Genomic DNA, 11,033 nt, shown 5'->3' on the forward strand with positions numbered 1-11,033 from the left:
ATATCATGCAGTATTTTGTTTATCAGAACCACAACTCTGTCCACAACCAAGTCCTTTATATATTTGTAAAGGTGACATGTCAGACAGAAAGAAGTTTCCCGACTTCTCCTTTGTCAAAATCAAAGTCATCCTTGCTCACTGTTTTTGCTTGAGGCGATGGTATATATCAACGGTGAGGAGCAGTGGAGGAGATGAAGGGGAGGAGGTGAGCTGATATGCAAATGGGAATTATTGGTCCCAGTAAACACCTGGAGCCAGAGGGGAAATATCATCTTATTCACATGCAAGTCTGATGCTTCTGAAATTGCTTTTCTTTCCCATCCAATTCACACCAGAAGATAGGTAGGCTTCTTTCCCCAGCACATTCAGGGTTCACTCTGCCTTTTTTTAGGCACATGAGCATATTATGTAATTTGCTGCAATGGGTGGAAAGGCCTCTGAAATACGTGCACGTTTCTTCAGCTTGAGATCATCACTTCATGACAAAAGATTCCTTTCACTCTAAACTGCAGGGTGCACACTGATTTCCTAAAAGCTATGGATCGGAAGTGGTGCTTCTGAGAAACAGCAAAGGAGTCATGAATGGAGAGAGTGGAATCTCATTTTTATGTTCTCCAGCTGTGAGCTCTATTTCTCAGCACTGAAGGAGGGGGGCAGGCCGTTCGTGCGTATGCTGGCTTTCTTGATGTTTAAGGGACAGCGATATAATAACCTCAAAAGCTTAGATATACAGTGCTGAAAGGTTTCATCGTTATAGAATGATAAAAACAACCAGGTTTTCCTCTCTGTTTTGCTATTTTTGTCAATTCTTTAACAATTATGAGTGTCCTGTTTCCTCTTCTGGGTCCATATCTTAACATTATTGACTCATAATAACTGATAATCAGCCATTATCTGTTATTAGGGAAATTCAGGTGTCAAATCAGTGCACACCAGTAGAGTCAACACATTAACCTCCTTACTGCTTATATAACAGAGCTCAATAATCCTGTTTGTGCCCCATCAGCACCCCACACACTGACAGAAAACCGAGTGGGAGGAAGAAATGTCATATACCTCAGCATTTTGTTCGCATTGGCATGGAACATGACAGATTCCCCGTCTGGGTCGCTTAGCACTGACGGCTTGCAGGGAGGTTTCGCCTGTCTGCTTGGCTCTCCTTCAGTTGCCCCTTAATTCTGCTCTGTTTCTCCAGATGCCCCCTCCCTCCACCCTTTGTCAAGGCACTTCCATAATTATATAAGACTTACATAAACCTTTCCTTAGCTGGCAAACAATGAGAAATATCTAGCTCTGAAATGACAGCAGTATTAAATGTATGTTGTGAAATGTATCATTTAAAACTAATAAAGTTGTCACGGAGAGAGTGGCTTCTCTGTGGCTCATATGTTTCTGTGTAATGCAGCAGCAATGTGAAGCTGAACTGGGAACTGAGCTGAATTTTAATTTCTGCACTCTAACACATTGATTGTACAGAGCTTGCAAATTATTCACGCCCTCTGAACGTTTGTATATTTTGTCAGATCACAATCATAAACGTCAATGTATGTTAGTGGATTTTGTGTTAAATCAACACAAGTGGTGCATAATTGTGAAGTGGAAGGAAAAAATACGCAATTTTCAAAAGTTCTTCAAGACAAAGGAACACAGGTCAGTGAGTACAGTACAGCTGCAAGCCTACCAAGAGGAGAATAGCAATCAGTGAAGCAGCAAGGAGGCCCTTGGTAACTCTGGAGGAGCTGCAGAGATCCACAGCTTAGGTGGAGTTGAGGATCTATCTGTTTATAGTACAGTTGGTAGTGGTGCACTCCATATATCTGGTATTCAGGAAATAGTGGCAAGAAAGCCATTGTTGGAAAAAAAAAAGTCATAAGTGCTTTTTGTGGTTTTCCACAAGTCAGGTAGCAGACACATGTAGAATAACGTGCTCAAGCCAAATGACACCAAAACCTTCGAGCCCAGAGTGCTATATGTGTTCAGAAAACTTTAACTCTGCCATCCTGAATATGCCATCCCTGTGGTGAAAAATGGTGGTGGCAGTATCATGTAATGGGAATGCAAATCATGGAATAAAATCTCATAGAGTCTGCAAAAGACCAGGTTTACCTTCCCACAAGAAAATAATACTTAATATACAACAAAATTACAATGAAATAATTCAGATCAAATCATATACATGTGTTAGAATGGCTAAGTCAAAGTCCAGACATAAATCCAGTTCATAATCTGTAGTATTACTGATTGTTGTTTATAGAAATTCTGCATCAAATCTGACTGAGTTTTAGCCATTTTGCAAACAAGTATGACAAAATGTTTAGTTTCTAGTGTGCAAAGCAAGAACATAAATAGTTGATGCTAGTACTCCACTCTGGTAGTAACTCTAAGTATTTACTCATGTTGGTTAAACACAAATGTGCACCACAATAATTACTTTTAAACTAGTGAATGTTTTAAACCAGTGAAAGTTGTTAATGTTCGCTCTAAAGCTAAACTTAATGTCTCAGAGTTTTAGTTTTTTTTCCCTTTCAATCAAAAGCAAAGTGGTGGACCATTAAACCTATCAATAGCATGTATGACTATGTAAAATGCTACAGACAGATGTTATGTCAGTGTATTGTTTTGAAGCAATATTAAATGTTTACTCTATGAAAACATTTGTGGTATGTTTGAAGTTTTTCTCTGATTTGTTCATCACTAGTTAACAATTCAGCCAGACAATAGACATCAACAAACAGTATGAAAACCAGTCACTTTATTATTCAGTGACAACCAGCTGAAACTAAAATGTGTATTTTTATTGGAATGTTTAACAGCTGAAAAACAAGATAAAATTACAAAACATATTATTGCCACATGAGACTAGAAATTGGAATTATGACTGATGTGTTGAAAGATTTGAGCATTTTTAACCTGTAATTTGTGAGCCCCATGTTTAATTTAGTGGGCACCTGCATCCCCAAAGTTCACTTGACCTGCAATACAACTGTTACAGTCTGGTTTTCAACCTGCCTGCTACTAACCTTCGCTCACCACTAAGAGGCGCTGGAGCTGGAGATCGGAGAGTTTGACGGGTGCAGATCGTTGCCTCATCAGCTGGAGGACTATATGAGGGTGGCTCGCTGGGGCTTCTACGCCTGAGTGTTTTGCCTGCTGCGGTAGTGATCACCTGGTCAGGAGGGTCAAGTCGGCCTTAAAAACAATGACAACAACAAGGAGCAATTTTAATCTAGTTCTTGTGCAGCTGCAACCCAGCAGCTCTGGGACATCCACAGGCGTGAGTCATTCATTGAACTGAAGTTACACCAAGTTGAAGAGACAGGGAATAGCCCAGGCCTCCCCCTCAGCCTTGGAAAGGGGGTGGGGGAATCACTCCTTGTTATATGTACATGTGGGTTTTTCTAGGTCACTTCCATTCTCACAGGCTGGTTGCTGGAGCGTGGTAGTGCAGGACACTGGCACAGACAGATGACGCTACGAACACTGAAATGTGTCATGGAGGGTCATGCACAGTCTTGCAAAAAGGCTCAACTGACCTGCCTAAGCTTATCAAAAGAAGTCCAACCAACTCATTGCAGTGATATCATGGTCAGTAGCCATCACTAAAATGTTATTGAGTGAGAACCAGACACTTAGATGTCATGGCAGATAGACTGAAGACAAGTCTCTGCATTTTCTTATCCAAACGGCATATTCTTGATTAGCCTCAAGCTACCGATTAAAAGATTGTTGTTTTTCAGCATGCATTGGATTTCATTTTGGTTGTACCAAGTAAAGAGGAATGGATAAAAACGCACACAACCCTTTTCCCAAGTTTGGATTTTCTGTGATATGGTTGAAACTGCCCACACAGTCTTATTTTTGCCTGTCTTTCCATTGTCTCTCTCCTTTTTTCTCACAGTTCATCGAGCTCCTCTTCCTTCACCTCCTGTATTCTCTCTTTTCTCTGCAACATGAAAAAAACAATCTAAAAACCTATTTTTTCACTTCTTACCTCTTGCTCTGCTTGGTCGGATTGTTTGTCTGTGGTGTCCTCTCTCCCTGCATCCTGTCATCCAGGAAAAAAATAGAAAAACTAAAGCCTTCTTTCCCAGCTGAACCTGGTTGTTTGTAAAAAAAAAAAAAAAGTCCTGTTCATTCACTGAAATGCAATCATTTCCAAATGATTGTTTGACATCATGCAAAACTGAAAGTGCTGTTTCACCTCATAAAGAGGTAATCAAGTCTGTTTTTCCTTTTTTTTTTGGCAAGTGTACAAATAGCTCTATACCTTAGCAACTAGCACCACAATCATAACATAGTTTGCAACTTGCTTTTGTCATTGAGCATTGTTGCGATGCTGTGGTTGAAGACTCTGTTACTGCATCTGAATCGTCATGCATTACATTCCTTATGTTATAATACATCAGACTGTTAATTTGCATGATTGATCAGAGCAGCCAATGGCAGACATACTGTCAGTCCATCGCAGGGAAGTGTCCATCCATATGTATATTATTTTTAGTATAGATTGAGCTATTCTGTGAAGGCCTCAGATATTTGTTACTTGGAGAACATTAAGTAACAAACAACATGATGGAGACCAAGGATAAGCAAGCAGGTCATGGAGGATGTTGGGGAGAAGTTTAAAGTGGAGTTAGGTTATTTAACAATATCCTAAGTGTTGAACTTCTCACAGAGCTCTATTCAATCCATTATCTGAAAATGGAAAGAACATAGCAAAACTCCAAACCCATAGTTTTCCACCATGAATAAGCAAATGCCTATTAAGAAAAGCATTGACCAGAGAACCAGGCAAGAAACCCTTCATAATTGCGGGATGGGAGAATCCACTGTTAGTTACTGTTAGTTGTGCACTGTAAAATTCTGGTTTCATAGGGAACACATTGGGTAGCTCAGGTCAGATAAGATCAAAATCAAACTTTTTGGCCTACACAAAAAAAAAGCTCTGTGTTGTGGACAGCTAACACCGTAAACAATACAAATAACTTCTCCACAATGAAATATAGTGGTGGCATTATCATGCTGTGGGGATGCTTTTGAACACTAGGTACAGGGAAGTTGGTTTATGGGAAGTTTAATGGGTTTAATGAGTTTATGGGAAGATTAATGGAGCTAAAAACAGAGCAATTGCAGAATGCACTATGCAGTATGCATGCTTTGTGTTCATGTATCATATAAAATAACAATAAAATACAATTAAGTTTGTTCAAGGAATGTGAATGTCCAAAAACGTACTTGGCAATAAAGCTTTTCTGATTCTGATTCTGATTCTGATTCTGATGCTCTGAGAAAAATGAAAGAAAGATATTAAAACTTGTTCAAGTGAAATATCTGAATGAATCAAATATCTGAATGTCTTTGTAAGGACTAAGTTAACACCTGTTTATCCCTGTCTTCATATTCACCACTCCTTCATTATAAATTACACTAAATAGGGTTCGGAGAGTTTTTTTTCTCCTCAGTTGGAGATGGAGAAGTTTTAATAATATTGGGAAACCGTTTTCTAAATCCACATTTAAATCCTTTGTTCTTTAGTATATATAGTACATATGTTCAAATTTAAGATATGAATTACAACACAATGATTATAGCAAATTGTAGTAAGCAGTTGAAGGAGTGTTGAACTTCTGAATAATTAAAACAGGAAGTGCTTTTGTTGAGATATATTCAGTCAAAATTTTCCTGTTAATGTTAGTTATCCTAACAGCAAGAGAATGCCTAAGTTATATAAAGTTTATTTTGTTCTGACATGATCCAGTTAGTTATTAAGTTATTTAATACTGCGTTCATTAATGTGGTCATTATTATAATGCTACAGCTAACATGAACAGATTGGTATAAGCTATAACATCCCTTAAATCCACCAACGTCACTGGCTAATAACAAAGCACTTCCTTTCACAGTAAAACATACGCAGCAGCTGCAGTCTGTAGCTGACATTACATTAACTCTTCCTACATGTTAAGAAGACTCGAGTCTCAGCCTTGCAGTCCAGGTCAAGCCTACAGAGTACACGTCTAAGTTGTCTCTGAGGTCTTTTATTTTGTCACTTAAGTTTGAAGTACAGTAAAATGTTACCACTGCAACTATTACAACATGCTGCTTTTTTACATATTGGATTTTGAGGTCAGGCCTGAGAAACGTCAGATTTTTCATGGCGTTCCAGGTGATTTTTACCAACTTCAAAATGTGGACATTTTGACTTCTGAATCATCAATTGATATCATTCATCACAGTTTGTGAAGACCTCAGCTGGTTAATTTAGCATCACTGTGGTTTCAAATGTTTTTGTTCTATCATTAATATAAAGTGCAGAAAATAGGGTCAAAGGCAGCAAAAGGAAAAGAAAGACAAATTGTACCATATTTAGACATTCAGCAATGACACTGACTGCCTGACCACCAAAAAATCAAAGCATGCCATGATTTTGATGATAATTTGTGTCATTTTCCTGCTCCTGTAATTACACTGCATTGTACAATGACTTCTATGCATTATTTGCCTATTTCAACTGAACAAATCCTCCCTGTAGTAAAACAGTTTCCTAGTAGTAAAGCATATTTTCAGGATAACAACTTAACAAGCATTACTAAAAACTGGCCAAATGTGTCTTGCAGTGAATTGTACCTTTAGAGCACCAGATTGACAGAAATGTCCATGGTGTTTTTTGAAGTAGCCTCTCACCATCATCTAAGCTAGAACAGGTTCTGCTTATGAAATGGATTTAAATTTCTCTAGGCCACATGCATTACCTTTACATAATAAAGCAGTTATTGCCACCAAAGGAGGACCAACCCATGAAATGATAAAATTCATGTCTACTATGGTTTTTCCATTTTTTTTTCCATCCACTAAAAGACAGTCCACAAGCCTTACTAACTATGAGAAGAGGCTATTCAGTAGTGACTATCTATCAAAACTGGTCCAAGGAAGAAGCAGCGGTGAAATGGAGACAGAGCTACTGTCACTCAAATCAATGTAAAAGTTACTGCTGGTCATTATTTAATGCTGGTTATCAGAAAAAAACATGCATCGCAGTTTGTTGTGTCTGAGGGTGAAAAGCACAGATTAGTCAGGGTCCCCATGGTGACCAAATGTTTAGGGAATCCAGCAACAAACAATGAAAAACAAGGCGCTTAAATAGTGAGTCAGGGGTGGAAATGACAAAGGAACCTGAAGAGTTAATCCTTGGAAAAGTAAAACATTTGTGGCAGAATGAAAGCAGAAAGGCTGAGGGAGGGAGACCCTGTTTACACGGCAATGTTTTTTGGTGAAAACGCAAGAGTTTTGTTGAATTTCCACTGTTCATGTACACTTCGACAGCGCACGTTTTCTCGGAAAACAACACGATATAAAAACAAGTTCCAGAGTGTAACATTTTAAAAAACATCCTGGTGCCGAAAAGGTAAAACGGAATATTTCTGTATGCGGAAGCCCTGGCCCATGCGCAGTATGACTGCAATTAGTAGAAATTATTGCACAGCATGACGTAGACCGACTGTTTAACAACCCACAGAAGAAGAAGGTATCAACAATAACAATGGGTGATTGCAGAGGGCTGTTTGTGTGCTGCTGACTCTTTGGAAAATAATGACGATGCTCCCTCAAGGTGCTCAGTTTCCACCCCATTTTTTAAACGGTGAGTTTTTTGTACGCATGTGCATGTATTTGAGTTTCAAAGAACATGCCACCTACTAGTGGTGTGGTGGGATGAATTACAACACTTTTTTGTTTCTACAAGTGTCGTTTGCATGTAGATCGTAATTAAAGTGTTGTCATGTAGATATGTTAACATAATGGAAGAACAATCCCATTTTCAATGGAGTGTTGTCATGTGAACAGGGCCTAATTAACACAAATAAACTACTAACCAAGCGAAAAAGACTAACACTGATCTTAGGAAATAAACTAGAAGACACAGAGAACAGAACACAAAAAATAAACTAAGAAACTAAACACAAAGGAATTAACTAATATGGAAACACCTTTTTAACAATAATAAATACAGAGTAATGAACTGAATATGGCAAGACCTATAGAATATGAATAAACAAAAAGTTGACGATCAAAACACAGACACAAATAAAAACCAAAACACAAACACCTGTGGATTGTGACGGACAGACGCTGTGGGAATATTTGGGAAATGTTCTATTGGGAAATTGGGGTACTGCCTCCGATGTGGACGTCACTTTGGCATGTCTTATCTACCTAAGGTTTGTCTCTAAGTTGATGATCATATACACATTTTAAGAAGAATGGAATTCCTTGATCACTGTGGCCTTTGAGGAGAACAACAGGTTTTAGGTGTTAACTTGGCCTCCAAATTACATTGATCTCAAGCCAGTTGAGTACTGGTGGGATGTACTGGACAAACAAGGCAGGTACATAGAAACCCACCATGTGATTTACAGCATTCACCAGATACCAGAACACATTTTCAGGGGTGAAGTGGAGTCCATGCTTTAATGGATCTGGGCTGTTTTGATAGTAAAAATTGAATAAATACACTATTGGGCAGGTGGTTATAATGTAAAGCCCTAACTGGTGTAGATTGATGTTCATTCGTAGGATGTTCAGCATTCATATGGGTGTGGTGGTTATGGTTGCTGTCCACTTTCTTAGCTCTGGGAATACTTCTTTGATGCAGTATTTAAATAGATCGTTGGGAAATTGTCTTACCGAGTATAGCAATGAAGATTTAAAGCATCTTCATCTGCTGGGTCTTGTCCCTGTTCCAAGTCATTACCAGGCTACAGGAGTTATTTTTGAATATGATTTCTCACTGAAAATCCACTGTTATGGTTTCCCATCATCCAATTTCCTCCATTATAGAGTCAACTGCAGGGTCAACTCTCACCACACTTAGACAATGATGAGAAAGAGCTCCTCTGTGTATTGCTGCTCATTTTCTCAAGAGGCATCCTGGTGGTAATGAAAACAGAGAACAAACATATCATGCTGTTTGAGAGGATACCTCAGGACTCTCATAACCTCTTCAACACACTCAGGCCCACTGACAAAACTACAACCCATTAAGTAATGCCAGAAAAGAGAGCTGGTGGGTGTTTGCATGTAGGTGGCTGGACTAGAGTTATAGGGACTGTTGTTTCTAAATGACATGCTGTCAGAATTTAGCTCTTTCAGCAGGGAGTCTCAACTTGCTGCTGTAAAAACCAGCTGCTTTTTAAAAATGTCCTTTCACTGCTCTGTAGATTCCAGCAGGAGAACTTTGAACCATAGATGTTCTGGGCAACATAAAAGCTGAGGGGTTGCTTGATGAAAAATTATGAAATGCTAGTATTCCATCTTCTCTCTCTGGATATGTTTCAACATGGCAACAACCTGAAGAACATTTCCAAACACAATCAGCACATACACAAGTGGACAAAATTATTGGTACCCCTCGGTTAATGAAAGAAAAACCCACAAAAGTCACAGAAATAACTTAAATCTGGTAATAATTAATAAAAATTCTATGAAAATGAACAAATGAGAGTCAGACATTGCTTTTGAAACATGCTTCAACAGAATTATTAAAAAAAATAAACTCATGAAAAAGGCCTGGACAAAAATGATGGTACCCTTAATATTTTATTGCACAACCTCTTGAGGCAATCACTGCAATCAAACGATTCCTATAACTGTCAATGAGACTTCTGCACCTCTCAGTAGGTATTTTGACCCACTCCTCATGAGCAAACTGCTTCAGTTGTCTCAGGTTTGAAGGGAGCCTTTTCCAGATGGCATGTTTCAGATCCTTCCAAAGATGCTCAACAGGATTTAGGTCAGGGTTCATAGAAGGTCACTTCAGAATAATCCAATGTTTTCCTCTTAGCCATTCTTTGGTGTTTTTAGCTGTGTGTTTTGGGTCATTATCCTGTTGCAAGATCCATGACCTGCAACTGAGACCAAGCTTTCTGACACTGGGCAGCACATTTCTCTCTAGAATCCTTTGATAGTCTTGAGATTTCATTATACCTGCAAAGATTCAAGGCACCCTGTGCCAGATGCAGCAAAGCAGCCCCAGAACATAACAGAGCCTCCTCTGTGTTTCACAGTAGGGACAGTGTTCTTTTCTTCATTGCTTCATTTTTCTGTCTGCAAAAATAGAGATGATGTGCCTTGCCAAAAAGTTTACTTTTTGTCTTATCTGTCCACCTGACATTCTCCCAGAAGCTTTGTGGCTTGTCAACATGTAGTTTGGCAAATTACAGTCTGGCTTTTTCATGATTTGTTTTCAACAATGGTCTCTTTGGTCATCTCCCATTAAGTCCACTTAGCCTCAAACAGTGTTGGATGGTGCGATCTGACACTGATGTTCCTTGAGCTTGAAGTTCACCTTTAATCTCTTTAGAAGTTTTTCTGGGCTCTTTTCTTACCGTTTGTATTATCCATCTCTTTGTGTTGTCATCAGTTTTCCTCCTGCGGCCACGTCCAGGGAGGTTGGCTACAGCAACATGGATCTTAAATTTCTGAATAATATGTGCAACTGTAGTCACAGGAACATGAAGCTGCTTGGAGATGGTCTTATAACCTTTACTTTTAACAGGCTTGTCTATAATTTTTTTCTAATCTCCTGAGACAACTCTTTCCTTTGCTTCCTCTGGTCCATGTTGAGTTGGTACCATGTCACCAAACAGCACAGTGACTACCTGTAGCCCAATATATAGGCCCACTGACTGATTACAAGAATGTAGACACCTGTGATGCTAATTAATGGACACCTTGATTTAACACATCTTTGGTTACATTATTTTCAGGGGTACCATCCTTTTTGTCCAGGTCTGTTTCATGAGTTTATTTTTTTAAATAATCCTGTTGGAGCATGTTTGAAAATCAATGTCTGACTTTTATTTGTTCATTTTCAAAGAATTTTTATTCATTATTACCTTTGTCAGATTCAAGTTATTTCTGTGACTATTGTGGGTTTTTCTTTCATTAACCGAGGGGTACCAACAACTTTGTCCACGTGTGTAACTAAAAATTCATTGAGTCATTTTCCTTCTGTTGACATGACACTGAATTTGAGA

This window comes from Girardinichthys multiradiatus, chromosome 5 (genome assembly GCF_021462225.1).
Source record: "Girardinichthys multiradiatus isolate DD_20200921_A chromosome 5, DD_fGirMul_XY1, whole genome shotgun sequence".
In the NCBI taxonomy this organism is placed as follows: domain Eukaryota; kingdom Metazoa; phylum Chordata; class Actinopteri; order Cyprinodontiformes; family Goodeidae; genus Girardinichthys; species Girardinichthys multiradiatus.